We start from the raw sequence: 20,673 nt of genomic DNA, 5'->3' as shown, positions 1-20,673 counted from the left end.
GGACATGAACACCTAACATCCTTTTCTGACATAGTAGCAGGAGGATAAGAACCTGTTACACAATTATTGGAGGGATTCTTTACCTCCTACAGCAGAGAACCATGCTCAGGTATGTCAGGGCTGTTTGTGATTGTTCAGCAAAGGGCATTTTGTAGTAATGAAGTAACTACATGTAGATTTGGAACTGGAGAAACAAAATAAATTGTTCTAGTAATGTTTTTGTTGACTTTGGAAGCATTTATTTGGTCTGGCTGGTAAAATATATTAACAACCTATATAAATGTAGGTCAGCATGGACCTACATTTTCCCTGCAGTATGGAATCTGAACCTTAAATAGATTAATGGGTAGGCACTGTGCAGCTCAGGCTGATAGTTTCACTTTCCAGTGGTTACTGTTCCTCTCTGTTGGTTATGTGTGCAATTTCAAGTTACCAGGCTGCCACCTTCTATTTTTCAGGTACCTGAATTGAATCGAGGTGAGTCTGAGCCTTTGTGATATTATCAAATATTTTTACACTAAAGTAACTAAAGACAAGCTCTTCTTTGATTCAAATTTTCTGAATGAATGTGCTCTCTAATTGTTCTGTCTAAAGAATTTACAACTGGAACTAAGACAAGAAATGGAGTATTTGTGTACTAGTGACCACAAATGTCACCAGTATTAAAGGGTCATGATGGTCATGATCCTTTTCTACCTAATTTAGTGCAACTTCAGTGAAATCAGTGGACACACACCAACATGCACATTATTGATTCCTCTCTGCATTACTCTGATACAGCTCCATAGTGGAGACTTCATTATGAATATTTATTGTAAATAAATACAATATGCTTCTGCTTTCATTAAAAATGTGATGATATTCACAAAGTTAATTCCTGGGAAAAGAAGAAGGAAAATGAGAATGATTAATTAGATAATTGCAGTTCCTAACTGTAAGGTTTTCTAAAATATTGAACATTGTTACTGAGGCAAAATAATTGCATTTTCATTTTATCATGTTTAGAAAATTGCTTGATCTTAAGAGGCTTGAAAACCTTCAAAGATACTGAACATGGGCAATATTATTACCATTGGTAGTGGTATTCATACCAGTTTATATATATGATCTAAGTAGATATCTCTCTTGGAGAAGATAAATTAGTCTTCATTTTTAATGTCATGTGTGGGTCTTCAGAATTTATTTATCTAAATTAGATTCAGTACAAAGCTTTCATGTTTACTTCTGCAGCTCATTTGCTCATGAGAATCAGTTTACCTGATGGACACCTCTGGTGTGATGCCACAGCTCTGTGCCTTTGTAGAGATCCAGTTCATCTTTGTGAAAACAGAGTGAGGCTGTCAGTGTGCAGTTGTTTAAAATAAACTCCACACTTCACCACTGTGGTGGGTAAGATCATAGTTTCCAGATCTACACAGGATTTTAGAAGGAATTCATAGGGATTCCTGTGGGGCTTGACCTTGGTGGCAGTGTTATTGACATAACTCATTTTCTTCTCTGTTGCACAATGGAAATATAAAATGCAGCCTTACTTAATAGTCTTTAATGAGGCTAAATAGTCATTGTTGAGTTGTACAACTGTTACTACTACTTTCAAATTTTTTTAATATTTAAATGCGATTTATTAACAAAATTCCTATTATGGTAATTTTCTCTGCAAAGAAATTAAACAACTACCATCATGTGTAATTAAGAAATATTTCTAACAGGAGATTATGGAATAAATTTCCTACTTTTGCTTGATGAGGAGTGTGAAAAGGGAAAAAGTAATGTGGGGGAAATTCTGTTTTTCATTCAGACACTTCTGCTTTCACAATTGATACAAAAATTATAAAAAGCTCTTCAGAAACTGGAAATTACAATGTGGTTTTGCATTGTGACTCTTTATATTTTCTCAGTATTACACAGCACAAATTTAGGCATCCTTTAAACAAAAAATAGATTGCTAGTTAGTGACACTGCTTTTTTTATTCTTGTAATTCTGAAGAATCCCTAACTTTTATGGACATTATTTTGCAACAAACTTTGCAGGTCTCTAATTGATCACTTTTTTTCTGTCTTCTTCCTTTTACACCAAAAAAAAAGAGCCATGGTCTTGCATTTAAAAAAAAAAAAAAAGAAAAAAAAACACATAGCAGATTATATTGGCTTATTGTATTGAATGTGTTCCCAGAGATATGTCCAAGAATCTATGTTGTTGTACAGTGATAGTTTATAATTAAACTTCTCGTTCCCTAGAGGGCCCTAGTTTTGGCTTCTGAAGAGTGAAAATGCAATGTGATAGATGTGTCACTTTTTTTCACTTCAGATGAATGGAACAAATGAATGTCCAGATTTGCCTGAATTACTGCCCACATGTAGTCCTTAAAAATTAAAAAAACTCAAAAAACCTGGCAGCTTGTTTATTTGAAGGAATTCTGCCAGTATTTGAAAGCAACATAAATGCAAGAACAAATGGTTCTTTAATTATTTTAAAGCACTAGTGTTGTATTTACTGGCCTATTGTTTGTGCTAAATTCAGCTGTTTTCATGATGTTTAGTCTTCTTAATACAAAACATAAATACGCAGTTAATATCCTGAGGATTTTTAAAATAGATGTTGCCTTGTCAGATGTCTTTCAGAACTGACTTTGTTTTGACAGTTGTGTCAGACTGTCTTTTGTTTGGGTATTGTTCCTTAGTCAGTTCACACAGGGTAATCACCTCAGCTATTTCCAACTCTAATAACCTACTTCACCAAGCCCAAAGTGTTCCTCCCTTCCCCTCCTTTTGCAGGTGCTTCTTCCAGGGATGCTCTGCAAAGTCCAGCCCAGCAGGGCAGAACAGGGCTGTCAGGTGGGTAAATCAAGATCCTCAGCTTGGCTGATGGGGTCACTTCTTGTATTTGGAGATATGTTAGCTCAGTACCTCAGTCATGCCTGAGCTCCCAGCCTTGGCTGTGGCTGATGGAACGTCTGTGAGAAAGGCAGCACTGCCTTTTGGTCCCCCTCAGAAAGCTCTGCTTTTATTTTGAATGCAGTAATTTGTGGAATTAGTGCAAAAGCATTTTATAGGCAACATCCTGCCTGGAACCACATGTTGGACGAGGCTGAGCTGGAGGATACACTGTGGGTCGGGGTTAGTCTGACACACAGGAAAGAAGAGAAGGGTTGTTGCAGAGTTTTGAAATTTTCTGTCCTCCAGCTTGGAAATGAGGCTGGGCCAGCTCCCAGTGAATGTACCCGTCAGTTCATTATTGCTCCTGGAATAGGCTCTTCCAGAGTTCAGTTGACTTTTCTGGTTGTTCTTTTGCTTTTTGGGTTTTTTTTTTTCCCTCTGTCTTTGGGTACACCAGGGAGTCATAACTAGCTGCCTCACTTTCTAAATTCAACATCACTTTAGAATTAGGTGCTTAACATGAGCACAGAGGTTTTGGCTCTCCTGTGACTGAGTTTGATAGTGTCCTTGGATAAGGCAGTCTGCCAGCTGCAGGTATGCCTATTCCCATTCAACTTTGGCAGTTCAGGTAATTAATAATTTCAGTGTAATCTAAGTGTTCCACCAGTTTCGAGAGAGACCCATCCCAATCTCCGTGGTATCCCCATCTTAGTCTTGCACCAGCCCAGCTGGACACAGCTGGACACAGACACAGTGGTGGTTTGGGGTAACTCTTGCAGCAACAGGTGCTGGCCTCATTTGCTCAGGAGCCATCATCCTTCCTTGGTGTCACCTACCCTTCATGTCCCCAGCCATCCCGCAGACCAGGGCTCAGCCTTGCAGTGGCTCACTGCAGCTTGCAGAGCAGCCCCTGTCCTTGCTGCCTGCCTCTCGCTGTCGGGGGTGCTCGTGACAGATGACAGCATTGTTTCCTAGCCTGCTTTCTGGGATTTCTGGCTCTGCCTCCTGCCCCAGAGTTTGGCAGTTGCCCTTGCACAGCGTGCTGAACTCTCCATGACCAGCTCGAGGGTTTCTCAGCTGCGGCGTCCCGTGGCACGGCACAAGAATCTGCCTCCAATTAGCTCGGGAGCACAGCTCCAGACATGTGCTGGGTTCAGCAAATGCTATTTGTTTGCTGGGTGATGATGTTTTTCTAAGCTTATGCTTTATTCATAGCATGAGTGACATTTCTGCAAGAGGTGGTGATGTGTCTCTGGGTCTTAGTTCTGTTCTGGTTTTGGAAATACACTTCAAACAGCTATAGCAGTGCACACTAGATAACCTATGTATGAGTAAAATTACAGTGATAACCAGGGGCTTAGGAATTAAATTAAATTATTATAGACACTAGGTTTTAAAAACAACAGGGGTTTACTGTGATGAAAGGAATAATTTTGATTCAAAGATGAAATAGATCTTGTTTTAAAATATAATTATATGTTAACAGTTTTGTGATTGTCATTGTTGGATTAATCATGGGATTAAAATGCATACCTTTTAAAATGAAAGGTAGAAATACAGCTTTTGAAACATTTCATTTCAAGATCATTAGGTACATTATTGCCTCAGCTCCAAGACAATTTCATATTTGCTCTGATCCTCTTTGATGTCTAACAGATAGGAAACAGCCTTCAGTAGTCTCTCTTCATAATGTTTCTTTTTCAATATTCCCGTGTCTTGGACTAAATTGCTTCTATTGAAGATCTGCAATGGCCCAAAGGACCATATTTGAGCTCTGAATTTGTTGTATCTCTCTTCCTGTTTTTTCTTTTGGCCTGTTTTCAGATTAATAATGTGAGACTAGATAAGCTTCATGGAAAAAAAAAAAAAAAAAAAAAAGAAAGTTTATTTCATCATGTTAACCCAATAATACTATCAGGCAGCACCAAACAAAAAAGCTGTGTGTTTCTCCATAGCCCTGAGAGGAATACCTTTTTTGAAACCTGGAGACTTATATTCCTGTGGGAATGTAAGTGATATCAAGGGCAGCAGATTTTGAGTGCAGCTGTAGTTATCATTAACAGAGGTTAGTATTTGAAGGAATTTTTATATTTCAGCCATCGTTAATTATCAAGGGTCTCTTGTGTGAAATATGGCAACCAGAACACAGATGACCATTGATTGCTACTTTTGGCTTCATTAAAAAAAAAAAAAAAGAAAAGAAAAGGAAAAAAACTTCTTAAATGCATTATGTTTTTAATATTTAGGAAATAAGTTCATAGTAACCTGGAAACTCATATTCAGGTGCTGTGAATCACAACAGTTTCTTGTGGAACAAAGTACAACTATGTATACTGTGTATGTATCTGAGTGTGCATGGGTTACTTTTCTATGAATCATGCATCTTTTATATCTTTAGATTCTTATGAATAGAAGAACATTAAAATCACTTTAAAATTCCTTTACATTGACAGCTAGAGGATCAAATATATAGAAAGAAATATAGAAGTGTGGGCACTTCTGAGATTCTGGAGTTCTGCATATTACCAAGCAGTAGAGTTTATAATCTCTGTAGTTTAACTTTCTTTGTCCAGTAATATGGACTACAAAAATAAGATTTTTATATAGTGTCTACAAGTGTAGTTTGAAGTACTGCCTTCAGCTTTCACAAATTTCATGGAGAAGTGAAGACTAAGGACATTAAAGGAGGTGTTCAATAGCTGTGTGTGATTGACCAAAGCAGTTCCATTAGATTTTCTTCTTCCTCTTTTTTTTTTTTTTAATAATTTAAGCTGTGCTTTTGCCAAATACCAGTCTCAGAACTTTGCACCCTACACTCTGACAAGACGCAGCAGTATAAAAGTGGTGGGAAGAGAGGCTTTAGCAATATATTTTCTCCTTTTGCTGTTCTCTCAAGGCAAAACTTGGAGTGTCTCTGAAGCCATTTGCCAGCATTTACTATTAATCTCCAGCCTATATATACATATTAAAATTCTTTTTGAATTGTATTCAGTGGTTCATGTAAATAAGTTTGCTGTCCAGCCATTATTCATGTAAGACGCAATGCAACCAAATTGCATTGTGGTTTTCCTATTGCAAAATCTCTTCCTTTTTTTTTTTTTTATTTTTAATTTACTAATATTTTGTTTTTCTGAAGGCAGAGTGGATGCAGACAATGTACCTGCCAAAGTCAGAGAGGCTGCAGACAGAGGTTCCAGTTTTTAAGTTTCCAGGGCTGTGTGTATTCAGATTCAGGTATTCCAATTTGAATATGCGGATATCTACAGCCATTTAATCTTGCAAAGACAAAGGTTGTATTGGCATGGAAGAAAATACAGAAATGCACTTTATAAGGCCATGAAACAATGTGACTGCATTACAGCAGCCTAACAGTTATCCTACATCAGCTGAAGCGTTGTAATGGTCTGTCTGTGCACTTGAGCTTGCCCAGAGTGAGGTAAACATCCATTTGCTCCAGGGATTACTCATTAAATGAAGCATTATGGTTTAGTACTGAGAAATCTCTGCAGTCCTTCCATTATTTTCTACTTAAATGACAAATTTCTTCTGCATAAAAGTCTTAATTATGTGATTTGCCGTGTGTGTATGTTGGATGTTTTTCAATTGCTCATGCAGACTGTAGACAAACACATACATGTGTGTACACACAACATTTTCCCTGCTATAATTTGGTATTTCTGGCACTTTGCAATGGTAGGGTCAAAGCCAAACTGTAGCTGCCTCTGGAAAATCTTAAAAGTAGCTGTAATTGAAAAAGGCAGCATAAATTTTCTGTTTTAAAACCTAGTGAAGACTTTTTTCAGAAAGTATAATGCTTTTCATCATTGCTTCAATTCTAGTTTTTGATAAAGTCATGAAATTTTTGAATGTGTGTATTTTTAGAAACAATTCTGAAACTCACTAGGCAGTAACAGAAATGCCTTTACATTATTGTGATCCACTGCAGACACTAACTTAACTCAAAATTTGACTTTTGATAGATTTAATAAAAAGAATGAAATTATTCTGAATTTTAAGTAAGTAAATCTAACTAATTTGATCCTCCAGAATAATTACAGTTTATAATACTGAATTGAAAAGTTTGTTGTAGTTGTAAAATGAAAGGAACTTTTTTGATAGGGCTTACTGTTGTAGTTCTGTGAGATGTAACCCTTTTGGATATTTCCTACCCCTCATGATTCACTCTGTTGCTAATGAATTATGTTCTGACAGGCCTTTAAATTAATGCCTACGCCTGTATGAAGCACAAGTATGGAGTACATAAAGTACAATTGTTTCAAGTATTTAGATTTGTCTAATGATGCACTAGAATCTAACAAACTCATAGGAAGAATCCCTTTCATGAGCTGTAGATTTCAAAAGTTCTGACCTATTGACTTCATGAGAGTAAAAATTCTCCAGTGGGAGTAAGATGTTCATCATGTCTTAACATAAAGTCCAGGAGTCAGGGAAATGCCTGGCTGGAATAAACAAGCAGCTCATCCAGTCTGCCATTCTGGCACCAAGGGTGGGTAAGACCAGATGTGTCAGCGGAAGGCATAAATCTTCACAATTTTACTGTTCTGTAGTGCAAGATGGTGTTTCTTACATCACTCACGCTTTAAAACATGAAGATTAATAGAGCTTATAACTTTATTTCCTCATAGTCAGTTTACAGCATAAATCTTAAAGCACATTTCTTAAATTATTCAGTAATTTTGAAAGCAGAAGATTTTAAAGATACATTATCAACTGGTGCAGAAGTAAAACCCTTCACCCCCATGCCATCTTTATTAGAGTAAAAGTTGTGAATATGAGAAAACTTGGCTGTTTCAGTCAACTAAAAGTGAATTTTACTGCAGTGTGAGAGAAGCAAAGGGCTTTGTCAAGGAGAGACATGACAGATCTCCCCAGCTGCTGGGTGCTGGGATGCCTCTTCCATCCTACCTGCCTGCAGATATTCACCAGTTCATGTGTGGGAACCCTTCTGCTGCCAGTGTTGAGCCATGGGTGGCTGTGAAACTGAAGGGTTTGTCTTTCACTGATCTCACCTCTGGTTTTGCCCCACCCCGTATTTGCCAGCCTTGGCAAATACCTGCTCTGTTGAATTGAACTTTGTTCAAAGCTGATCCTGGATTCTCACCAAAGATTTAGTTGTGAAATATTATATCTCATCCTGTGCAGTGACCATAGCAAGATATTTTTCTTCGGCAGCGAACGCTTGTTAGAGCTGATGACTGCTATCACCTTCTTAATTTTCTCTTGACCGATTTTCACTTAATTTCCCACTCAATTTGTGAGACAATTATACAAAATAAAATAAAGAGGTAGCATGTGTAATGCAGCTAATGTTGAAACTGTTGGATGATCATCACAACTAAATCAGAATTTTATTTTTTTTTTATTGCCCAGTGGGATCTACTTTCTTGCTAATATGAAGGTGGTGCTGTATGAGGGGAAATTAATACATTATCACATTGCACTTTTGGTATTGGAAGGGTTCTTCACACATTGGATAGCAGACATATAAACTTGTGTGCCAGATGGTGTTGCAGATGTAAGAATTTTACAAGGGCTCAGAAGGATACTGGACATGTACTTGAAAGTGATATCTACTTGGGGGCTGCAAAATAGACAGGCCACAATAGGCTCAGGAAATCTCCTGAGCTGAAAATAGATGGCGAGGAGGGGAGCACTAAGGGTGGGGAAATATCATGTATAAATATTCTATAATTATTCTTCTTGCCATTGAAAAGAGACTACTAGACTGGATGAGCCTTCAGTCTTGCCATTACAAACATTTTTATATTCTTATTTAAGTAACAAGTTGTTGTGTGAGAGGATTTTTCTGGAACAGGAAATGAATGTTGAAAGTGGAAAAAACCCAGAACTGCTTAAATGTAAAAAATCAGTAATATGTTTCATGATCCATATTGCCAGGCAAAGAAAATTGAGAGACAGCTTTAATACTGAAAGAAGATCAAATGTGATTGCTTTCTCTGTTTCTGACTTCACAGGTTTGCAGTCTTGCCTTTTTAGCTTTTATATTTCACCTGACATGACCGTGAGGAATAGATCTTCATTGTTTTGTAGTGATTTCTATTGGTATTTTTCCAGGTACACACAGAAGGCATTTTCTGGTCTAGCTGCATATCTCCTACATCTTACATGCTTCTTTCTGCAGCAGAACTTAAGTTCCATAACTTGCACTACAGTACACGTATAGTATTAATAAAGGAAAAATGGCTGTAGCACTGTGTCTGCTGAAGATATTCTTTTTCAGAAAGTGGATCCTCATGTGGAACAATTAAAAGAGGCATGGTCAAGTTACAGTTCATGGGTCAGTTTAGTGACTCATGATATTGAAATTTATTATGCATGTAAGGCATTTATTTTAATCTTGTTTTTTCATTTGTCTCATCCTTCGTTGGGGTTGGCCTTGCATGCTGAATTCTTATCTTTTTATTGCTTTGTTGTTTTTAATGTCTGCACAAGCACTTCTGAAAAAAAAGAGCGTGGCTGAGGTGCCTCTAAAGTAACAGAGATGCTAGGGCTTGAGTGGATTTTTTGAATTCACTCACTCTACATGTCCAGACTACCAGAGCTGAGTTATAATTTGTAAAAGTCACTAGAAACACCTGACTTTCTTATCATCCAGAAAAATTTAAATTTGCGTCTGGCAGACTTTTTGTTGCCAAAAAAGGTTAGGAAAAAAGTTACAGCTATCATTGTTAGTATTGTTCTTAATATTATTAGGATTAATGATGAGGGCGAAAATTATAATTGTCCTTACTCTCAGCATTGCTCTACTTGATATTAAGAAGACCAAAACTCTGCTGCAGTGGTTTCTTTTGCATATTTTAATGTTTTGATAGATAATATCAGCTACACACTTTTATCAGCTGTCTGAAGCTACTGCTTGCTTATCATTAGCATGACTACAACCCATGAGCTTATAGATACTCTAAAACCATTCAAAAATAAGTTCTGTGAGAAGGCATTTTTCCAGAAAGTCTATTAGTAAGAAAAAATGCTTTTTTGCATCCTCCCAGATATTAGTGGCATGAGACAATAGCAATTTAACAATAATTTTCTTGGTATAAGTTCTAAGTCATCTTTGTTCTTTTGAGGAGATATTTTCAGTGTGTGGTTTTTTGTGGGTTTTTTTTGGGTTTTTTTTTTTTTTTTTTTGGCATTAATGGCACTTCTGTCACCATCTGGCTTAGTCAATTACAGATCTCCAGAATAACACAACTCGTAGTTTGCATGCATGTGTCTGTGGTTTTCTTAGGGTCCAGAGAAATGTGACTATTCTGCATTACCTAGAAAGGGAGTTGTGAGCCCTCAGCCTGCCTTGCACATCACACATAAAGAATCTGTAATGAGCTCTTTCTGTGCCTCAGGAGGAGCACAAAGCAGCTGGAGTGGGACTAAGGGTCCAGACAGCTGAGCTCAGTGGGGATGGAGGATGGTCAGCGCTACAGAGAAAATGTTCGATAGCTTGTCAATTCATGACCCTGAGGTCTGAGAGGCTTCCATTCCCTCAGACAAATGCTGATCCCCATTAATATGAATGGTTGAACTTCATTTGACATCAGTCAGTCCAGGGTCTGAGTGCAAGTACATTATTCCCCGTGCCATTAATGCAAGTCACATACCCCAGCTAGGCAGACAAGGGAAATAGAATTTTCAGTAGTCATTGTTGTTTTGCTTTGCAGTACTGTGTGGTGGTGGTCAATTCCTCATGCTTGATTATCTTCAAGATATTTGTTGCATTTTATAAAGTTCATCTGCAAACTGTGCTTGCTTCTTAAAAGTGGTATGCTGTGTCATGTAGCCCATTTGACTGGGTAGAAAGAAGCATGTCATGTTTAAGATAGTGACAGTGATAATTAGCTGTTAGTATCTAATTCCACTTCTTTTTTCACTTCAGTTCCTCCCAGAATATCTAGTAAGTACATTTAGCATCAGCTTCCCTGGTAGAAATAGTAGGGGCACATTTCCTTTGCAATGACTCAATGATGTATGTACTAGTTACTGTATATTTTAAGTTGAATGTATGAAAGATATTGTATAAATTTTGAAAACTACCTTAGTAGTTTTTTATTCTTCTCTAGGCACAGTAATTTTGATTTTGTATTGTGATTTAAATAGAAATAACTAAAAATCAAGGCTTTAGTTGCTTAATTGGTCGTCATATATCTCATTTTAGTGGTGGTTACCATTTAGTTTGCTAAAGGACCCAAAGACTCAGATTCCTTTTGAAAAGCCAATATCTAGTTTTTCCTGATGATTTATTCATAGCAGTTTGGTTTTTGCAATTCCTTGTGAAGAAATTGCCCTTCATAGGATCTGTCTATGTAAGGTTGTTGTATAATGCATGCTCATTTGCTTAGTTATATTTGTAAGCTCCAGCTGTGCCCATCACTTGCTAAATCTGTCATTGAAGGATTTTGTTTTAAATTCTGCCTGGCTTTGTTTTCAGATGTCTCTGAATTCCTTCCTGTGTTGAGTCACAGCTGTGAAAAGAGAAATCTCCCTCTTTAATTCAAGGGGTCAGTGGTTTAAAAGCACTAAAGCTTGGTGAGGAATGGCTTAAGGAACGTAGTTAATCATGGTGATCCCAAGACTTCATAAACTCACACAAGGCTCATCTGACAGGAAGAGTCCTGGATATCTTCAAGCCCTGGTTTCTTTGAGGAGTAGCTATTTTACCAGGGAGTGGAATCCTCTATGGAGCAAGCACCTGTGGTGGGACTTTGCCACCTGCTCAGCCATGGCTATAGAAACACAGCTTAATCTTCTCCACCACATTTCTTTTTCTAGCTAAGCCAGCATGGAGCCCAATTCCTTTTTAGTCATTTTTTTCCCCCCACAACGTTGAGAAATATTTAATGTGGTAACTACAGTGGCTTCCACTTCTGGGTTCCACTGGGATATAATAGACGGGCAGGAAGGAGTTGCTGGTCTGGATAGAAAAGAGAGGTCAGCCTGGAAAACACAGATGGTCTTGTGTGCTGGGTGAGAAGAAGTCATTGGCATGGTTTGGGTGTCAGTGGCATTTTTCACACATCTTCTTCTAAGTCCAGGGGGGCAGTCCTGGAATAAATCCCTTTCTTGTCTCACCAGTGCAGCCAAAACCCTTATTTCACATATTGTGTTAATAATTTTGACACTCAGTTCTGTGCTTAGTTTTCAAACCAGGACCTTGTGGAACCGTACCTGGAAGCTGTGAGATACTGAATTGATACAGCTAATGCAGTGCCTGCACCTATGCTGTGTGTACTCCACTTGCCCTATGCACACATTGCTATTCTTGATAGAAGGGTTTATTATCTGCCTATGAATCAGTTCTTGAATTGCTTCAGCCTTTTTACAGTCTCATAAAAGAAAGGTGATCCTGTTTTCAATCAGGTTTTAATAGTAAAGTAGCTACTTCGTAAGCAGCTTGGGTAGACATTGCCCTTATCAGAAGAGTCTTTGGGAAGATAAGATCACTGGAGAGTAGGAAAAGTCATTTGATGGCTTTCAGACATCCAAGTTTAAGTGGAAGGGTGTTGGACGTTGAGCAAGACCTTCAGTGTGTGATTCAGTTCAGTTATTCATTTGTCCATTAACTGCTAAAGGAAGTAGTAGAAAAATGAGGGTTGAAGGAGACATGAGGGAGTCATATGGTTTAGTTTGTATTTCAAAGGATGGATAACCTCAGCTTTGGATTAGATTGCGTAGAGCTATGTCCAGTCAAGCTTCAAATGTCTGCAAAGATAGAGAATACACCTTCTCTGAGTTCCTGTTCCAGTGTTGACAATCCTTTTAGGGAATGAAACCTCAGAACTCCCTCGAGACTGAGATTGCCTCATCATTTTAGGGGACAAATGACTACTGGGGAAAAGGAAATGAGAAATAGTGTTTTATATCCTACCTTTGGAATATTGGTCTTCTGGGTATGGGAACGAACTGGTTAACCGTCTAAAAATCTTTCCTTTTTCCAGTGAAATACTGATTCAGCCTTGCCCACTGTGTCCTCACATTGTCCTCACAAGACAAAGGAAAGTTATTGTGATTTTAAACTAAAGTGGAAGTATTTCTGTGTTGAATGGATTAGGTGATGCCTGAATTCTTGGTTTCTTTTTCAGTATGGCTGTTTCAGATTCCAGGAACTGTCATGATAACACTCTTCACAAAGCAGCTTAAAAATAGACCAGCAAAACAACTATTGCACCAAATATAAATTGATTTCTGCTGTGACACAAACAGAAGGTTTTTTGAGGGTCTGAATAGATAGCAGCATGTTGTAACCTTTGAAAATGGTAAAATGGTAAAATTGATGTTAAAGCTTTGATAGCCTGCTGTTTGAAACCACACTGGCAGTGTTTTTTTCCTTACACAGCTCTGTGAAATTCTTTATAGAAAATGAAACTGTGATTGCTTGTAATTTTCCATAGTTTGCAGAAGCACGTAAATTTAACAAATAAAGCACTGGAAGAAGTGATATATGAGCCATGGATCTCACTGCAGGAGTTACAAGTCTGTTGTCCCTGTGGAGAAGGTTGGCTGTGTGACTAGGGGGATGTGGGTACTGGTCCTGACTGCTTGTGTGACCTTATCCAAGGGATGAAATCTCCTTTGGAAGCATTAAAAAAAATCCAGTTAACTTCTAATGACAAGGATAGAGAGTAGAGAATAGAGAGATTAAAGCTTTTAAACTGCTTGGATGCTGTGATGATGAGTACCTGAGGGAAACCCATCAAGAAGAACAGGTCCCCATTGAGCCAGTGACTTGTGTAAGCTCACAAGTGGGATTTGTTATAGAGGCTGTGCTGATTCTCTGTCACATATACTCCAAATTTAAATGAAATCAAATGTTTAAAGAAACAGGAAGAAAGCAAATGTGTTCAACCTAACAATAAAATAACTGGGTTATTGGGCCAACAGAGATCACTGCTCTGCAGTCTACACATTCATATGAGTATCACTTTACACTTTGGCTGTACAAAATGTTGATCCAAAATTAGATGGACAATGAGTTAAAAAAATCCTTCTCCAATAGACTGCAAGCATATAGTCATGAATTATTAAATCAGTTTGTTGGAAGTGGAAATGAAAACCTTTCCGGCATGTCTTTCCCTGTAGTGCAGTTTATACATTAAATTCTGCAGACTGTGCTGAACAGAGTTCACTGACAGTGCATCAAATAATGAGGCCATACGTTGATGAAAGGAATTTTAGGGAAATATGCCATTGGATATACAGCAAACAGATTTGATCAAAGCCCAGCTGCCCTATGAAGTACACATTTTTTAACCATTGCTAAACTGTATTAGCCTGAATTCTTTTGAAAGTTATGATTTTACTTTTACACAGCTGACAGTAAACTAAATAGTACTTGCATTTAAGGAAACATCCTATCAGGATTTGTAAAATAGAAATAATAAAAAAGAATGTTTAACTGTATTAAGATGCCAACTACAACATGCAGTTGCCTCAACATTTGTAACATTCTGTTATCTGAGAGTCTCACAGACTTTAGATGGAGCTGTGAGTGCCTGCAAGCATTTTCACAAAATTGCAAACTATTTGGCAATACATTAATGCTTACATCAGATAATCTAGCTACAAATTTTATTACAATAAAGCATTGGCTGTGAAATGAAATTTACATTTTAAATATTTATGTAAATGTAAATCTTTGTTCCTTTATTTCTTTCTGCTTTGGGGAGGGTTTGTTTTGTTTTTGATTAAGTAGTGTCTGCTGGGCTGTGATTGTGTGCATGATGTGCAGGTTGTGTGCCTGCACACAGAGTTGGCTGCCTGGTGATGCCTCAGATGTATGTATGGCTGAAATGTGTAACATATTGCTGTATAGTGTGCAATTAATGGAGCCATACAGCACTGGGAGCTGGCTGAGGTCTGGATTACTTGGATCAAGGACATGAGAGCCCCACCTACTCGCATCTGTAGATGTATCCATGCAGACACACTCTGTCTGTTCCCTTTCAGTGTGTGCACTGTTCTCCACCTTGCTGCTGTATCCTGCAGAGCTGTAAGTCTGGATTGGATATATCACAGATTTCCCCAGAGTGCTGCACTACCTTCCCATCAAGCTGGGTTTTTCACAAATGTACAAAAGTCACGGTAGGGCAAGTTCAAGTAACTAATCTGTAGAATACCCCATTGCCTCTAGTTACTGATAATGCCCAAAAAGTCAGCCAGTTCAGACTTCTGGTCCGTGCTAGAGGGAAGCAGCTTCACTCCTGCGTATGCTGGAAGGTCTCCTATGAAAGGAAATAACAGAGAATGGTTTTTCCATAGCAAAACACTGGCAGGAATTCCTGGAGGTGAAAATGAGACTGTAATCCTTCCTTTGTGTTGGCCAATGTAGGTTTATGTTTCTTCCAGCAGAAGAATGCTGGTTGCAGGGTCAGTGGTTTGGGTGGCTTGACAATGCTGCCTGGGGTTAATTCAGGCTGCAGCAGGACAAATGCAGTCTGCTAGAGTTCAAATGCTCAGGCAGGTCTCCCCAAAATGAGCATTTGTTTTCTCTGATGGCCATTGTGACATTTTTCTGGCTTTCCAGTGTTTTCTCAAGAGCAGGCCAAGGCTGTTCCACCGGTAAAGCTTCCTGCAAGTGTTGTGTCCCTGTCTCCTTCACTCAGAGCTGAGCCAAACCACCCCAAGTGCTGCAGGTGGTGACAGACATTTCAGAGGAAAATTCTCTGTCTCTCTTTGAAACCCTTAAGACGTCACAGTACTTGGCAGAAAGTGGTTTTCCATCTAGTCTACCTTTTCATTAATGTCTCTAGGAATTTTCATACTACTGCCTTTTTCTTTTCTTGGATACCAGAGTTACAAAACTCATCTTAGAATCACTTTTCATAGCGTTAGTGGTTTTTTTGGTCTGCTGGGGAAACATGCTGTACTTAAAATAATGTAACAGTGAGGTTTGGCTTAGGGCTTCTTTTGATTCTCATGTGTTGCTAAATCGTGCCTTACACTGCTTTCTTCTTTGGCTTGTGTTTGGGTTTTGTTGTTTGGTTTTTTTATCTTTTTTTTTTTTTTTTTTGGATGATCAGACTTGTAGGGCATTCTCATGTCCTTCTAAATAAAGAGCCTATGGAAAGCTGTTATTATGGACGTAATACCTGAAGTCATAGTTCCTTCCCCAAAGAAAACAAGAGGAAACAAGAGGAAGAAGAACCCGTAAGAGATACATATGCATCTAACTTTAGAATGAAAGGCATGTTGATATTTCTGTGTGAAGATCCCACCTTCGCATCTGACTGGTGGGACATTTTATTTATGTGCCTACCTCCTTTTAGAAATATCATTTTCAGATGACAAATTGCTTTCTATCCCATCCTTTTTCTTGAACAATAGATACTGTGTTTGAGAAACAGACTGTAGAAGGTAAAAAGCTATGAGTGGCTATTTTTGGGGGGTTTTTTTGGGTGGGGTTTTTTTGTTTGTTTGTTTTTGAGGAGACACAATACACAGATAATTAGGGTTAGAGAATAGCATTTAATCTATCATCACTCTTGGATTTATGTGTCACATGTCTGAAAATATAATGTCACAGATAAAATTTCTCAGAATCACTGATTATAATGATACATAACATGTCTGTGTGCATGGCTGTCCGTCTGCCACCTTCTGAAAAGATTACTTCTGTGTCCATGTGAAATCTTTGGGTGTAATCCTGACCTCACTGACATTGACCTGAAAAATATCCTGGTATCTTTTGAGGATGAAGTGCTCATTTCCTATGTGTATAATTTTAGGTGCCCAACAGTAAATTTCATGGTCAGATAAGCTCTTCAGAGCAACGTGACACGGACCATTCTGTAAAGTTTCTACCATTTCTACCAGTGTTTATCTCCAAAGAGACTATGTGCCTGTTAGAAATGCCTCCACCAGTAGATTCCCTTCAGAAAGATGCTGAAAAGTATGAAAAAGTAGACAAAACAAGTGAATTCCTTCCTTCTTTCTTTTCACTTCCTTAGTCAACCATTTTTACTTGAGCTTGAGTTCATCTCAACAAAAAATCCAGTGTAATCCTCAAATATATTTTCTCTCTCTATTGGAGAGCTTTATTTATTATCAGATGGTTCTCTACAATAAGATTTTTTGCTGACTCTCTTCCCTCAATTACATCCTCATTGTCTCTCAGACCCTTCATTTTTCTTTGCTCTATTTGGTTCTTCTCAAGTGGGAATCACAGCAGTGATTTTTCTTGCCAAGTTATTGGTGTTGAATGGATGGTGTGTAAATCCTGTGAGGAGCTCAGTAAAAGTTAAAGCCTTTATAGTTTTGCAAAGCTCATTGTAAGCTGGTTTATGCTTCTTAGGAGTCTGCTAATTGTTTGGGTATTTAACAATAGCAAAGACTGCTCTATGGCAACACCTCATCTAAACCAGGTACACCAAGCCTAGTGATTTTTACTACACAAAATGAAAAAAAATTATGTACTGCAGGCTCACATAATGTTTTTTGATTGTACCATTGTCTTTTTATTCATTAATTTTTCCTGGTGTTGGGAAGTGATGTAATGCTGGTCTGGGGTTTGTGTAAAAAGCAGTATTTTTCTGAATCCTGAAAGAGAACATTTTCTGGACTATGAACAGCACAAAACCTACTTAATAAGTAGGAGAATAGTGATGAATAATACTGTTTACCAGTTCTTGGAAGGAGTTAGCTTTAACTGAGATTTCAAAATGAAGAGAAAAGCATCTTCTGCCAAATAATAAACAGACCATCTAAGGGGTACAAGAACATAGTTTCATTGTGCTCTGGATAAATGTCATCTTTGTTATTGCAGAACTAAGTTAAGAATGTTAAGTAAGTCTAAAGATGTAATTTTATTTTTAGTCTACTTGATTTTCTAAGTTACTAATCTGAGCCATGTATGCTTACAGTTTTCCCTCTTATTAACAAAGACAATTCAATATCCAGTTCATGATTACAGTACAGTTTTGCACCACACAGTAGGCAACAACAGTAATTTTTCTTTGGGAATTTGTATGATAATTTCAAGGTGAGATATCTACATAATGCATTGGAAATGCATATTTGCATACTTGTAGTTAAAAAAACGTACTTTAAATATGTGTGCATATACATTTTCTATTTATAATAGTAGAAAATAATAGATTGAAATAAACAGATATTTATTTATCTCTTAATAAAGACATGATAAAGACATAATGTGCCTTTCAAAAAATATGAATTGTAGGTGGGGTCATTTTTTGTTTATTCTTCTAGCTGATTAGTTTTAAATCTTTTAATATGTTTTTCTGAAAGGCCAATAGCATGCTATTTTGTTGATGTCTGGAAGGGACATCTTTTTCTCTCTTCTGACTCCATAGACCAAAATAAAATAGAACCCCAAGATGTCAAACAATGATAGATGAGGAGAAGAATGAAAAACTTTCATCAGTGATAGAAAATTACATACTGAAGCTACATGGCCTAGGCAACTTATTCATTAGGTTTATAATGAATTTATAAACTCACAGTGACTAGGTTGCTCTAGATTTTCATTTGTCACAATCTGCAACATTGCTGTTAGATTTGCTAAAATGGAGCCATAACTCTTTATTGGAATATAAAATTCTGAATTTTAAAATGGCCGTGGAAAATTAGTGCTGGAAACAGGTTTTAAATTATCTTCCAATTCCACAAAGGCTTTTTTACAGTAATAACTGAGATTTTGATGAATACAGTTTAAAAAGTGTATGTTTGCAGATGGGTCAAAGTTGTTTCAGCTCTGGACTTCGTGACGCCAGGAGAAGTGGGAAACTGCACAGTATTTGTGAATGCAAGATTTTGCATTTAGATAGGTTTGAGCTGAACGATCTGAAAAAGCTCCCATAAGCACACAGCTCCTTACTGTCTGTGGTGTTTGAGAAGGCTGAAGAGCTCTGTTTATTGCCACAAAGGGCCTGGAATAAATTATGTTTAGCAAATTGGCTCCAGGTTTTCTTGTTTCAGACAGTAGCTTCGGAGCAATCTGTTTTATAGGCTCCAGTAGATGTGACCGATTGCGGGGAGGTGACACCTCGTTTTGGGACGTGACATGGCACATGTGCCAGTCAGGTCTGGCCCCTCTCTCTGTCAGGATGGCAGCACACTTGCAGCTCCACTTTCTGTCTTCTGGCACTTTAACCCACATCCCAATTTATGGGCCCCGCTGGGAGGTCCGAGCAGGATGGAGCCAGGCTGCTCAGCCCCTCTCAGCCTTGTGCCTCCCGCCCCTACGTGGGGCAAATAAAAGCTCCTTTATTCCGCTGGAAATGCCCCTGTTTCAGCGAGGTGTATGCATGGCTTCCTTCCCTGGTCGGTCTTGCAGGTGATAATTAACACAGTGCAGTGCTATTTCCTAGCTGAAGCCAAGGTGGGGAAGCAGCTTTAGCCTCAGTATTTTTCTTTTCAGACTCTTTTTCCTCATTTATTTTGGATCTGTTCATGGTGAGGAAGTTTTAGAAGGTGTTGGTCCTTAGCTGAAGTATCAAAGAGCTAAACAAACCAGTAATTTTTTTCCTTCTCTGACCAAATTTGTCTTACTTTTGAAGGGAGGAAGGAATAGGGGAGTCAAATTTGCTTTTAGGTTTTATATTTTATTTATGCTCATGGGACTGTTTTCTTCTGATCTGTGGGTCTTTTCAGCACAGAACGCTGATAGACATTGCATGTGTTACAGAGAGGAAGGATATTTCCTGAAGATTAATGGCAAGTTAGTTGGCCTGAAGTTCATTAACCTGAGCTAGACTGTTGGAAGGACTGTGTGGAAGCTGGAATTGTATTAGAGGATCATCATAAACTAAAAATATATGTGACAATCTGGCCAGATTGCAGTGAATCTAAAGACAGGACAGGGTTGGCTCGAGCTCACAGACCAGCTGCCTCCAGTGTAAACTAACTGCCTTGTGAAAGCAAATGGTTTTTCACAGACATTATTCAAATAAAAGGGAAATGGAAAAAGAAAAATCATCCAACCAAAAAACCCCAATGGTTCCCATTAGCAAAAAATTCCTAAATGAAAAAGTGGGGTTGTGAGCTATGGGCAATGGCCTGAGTTTGGTGCTGATTCTCAATCAATTCAGCAATGACAGTGCATTGACACAACTGGTGTTTTAGTCAAATTTAGTCTTGATTCTTCACAGTAATTTGCCTCAAGAAAATGAGCCCCAAATCCTTTGGTGAATTCCCTGTTGGCTGGGATCCAGACCTTCAGGCCATGACTTCTCAACATACTTGCAGTGAGACTGGCTCCCACTTAATTGCTTCTTTTTGAAGTATGGTTTGTCACTATCATCCTGCTGAAGATGAACAGGGCTGGTGTCTCATCTTCATATATTCTTCTCCCTCCTCCCCTCCCCTTCTTTTCCCTTTCTTCCCCCTAAATAGATTTCTTAAAGGCAGTTTAACCCTTTGATAGTCTAATCCATATCAGTCTTTAGTGGTCCACCATCAAATAGATGTGTTGGCACGGAAGTAAAGGCTTTCTCTTTGGATCACATACTGTAATAAAGGGAAGGGAAAAGATGAAACAGGCATTTCATCTTTGTCTGTTTTCTCTCCATGTCATCTCATGAACATACACTCCCCTTGGCCAAGACCAGTGCATTCAGACACAATGTGAGTGTTGAAGAGGGGACTGAGAAGAAAGAAGCTCAGTGTTCTGCAATGGGAGCTATGCTTTGGGCATTTTACAAATTATTTCCCTTTTTCTATTTCACCATCGTTCTCTTGCACACTTCCTTGTCTTTTACTATTGACAGAAGGTCTGGAGGCTCAGAAAGCCCAAGTTTCATCTGAGAG

The 20,673-nt window shown here is 38.1% G+C and overlaps 1 protein-coding gene across 4 annotated transcripts in view; it reads left to right on the top strand.

Annotated features, from left to right (window-relative positions):
• The window catches only part of SEMA3D (semaphorin 3D), a 133,068-nt gene that overhangs the window by 19,219 nt on the left and 93,176 nt on the right, over window positions 1–20,673 (top strand). The window contains exon 1 of one of the 4 annotated variants that reach the window (XM_059847457.1): window positions 2,814–2,835. The exons of the other annotated variants lie outside the window; for them this stretch is intronic. The gene's annotated coding sequence lies outside the window, so the exon portion shown is untranslated. Of the gene's footprint in view, window positions 1–2,813; window positions 2,836–20,673 lie in introns of those variants that run through there. 4 annotated transcript variants of the gene reach the window in all.

Source organism: Haemorhous mexicanus, chromosome 5 (assembly GCF_027477595.1).
Source record: "Haemorhous mexicanus isolate bHaeMex1 chromosome 5, bHaeMex1.pri, whole genome shotgun sequence".
Lineage (NCBI taxonomy): Eukaryota > Metazoa > Chordata > Aves > Passeriformes > Fringillidae > Haemorhous > Haemorhous mexicanus.
The sequence above is the reverse complement of the archived record's forward strand: the minus strand, read 5'-3'. Positions and strand labels throughout refer to the sequence as shown.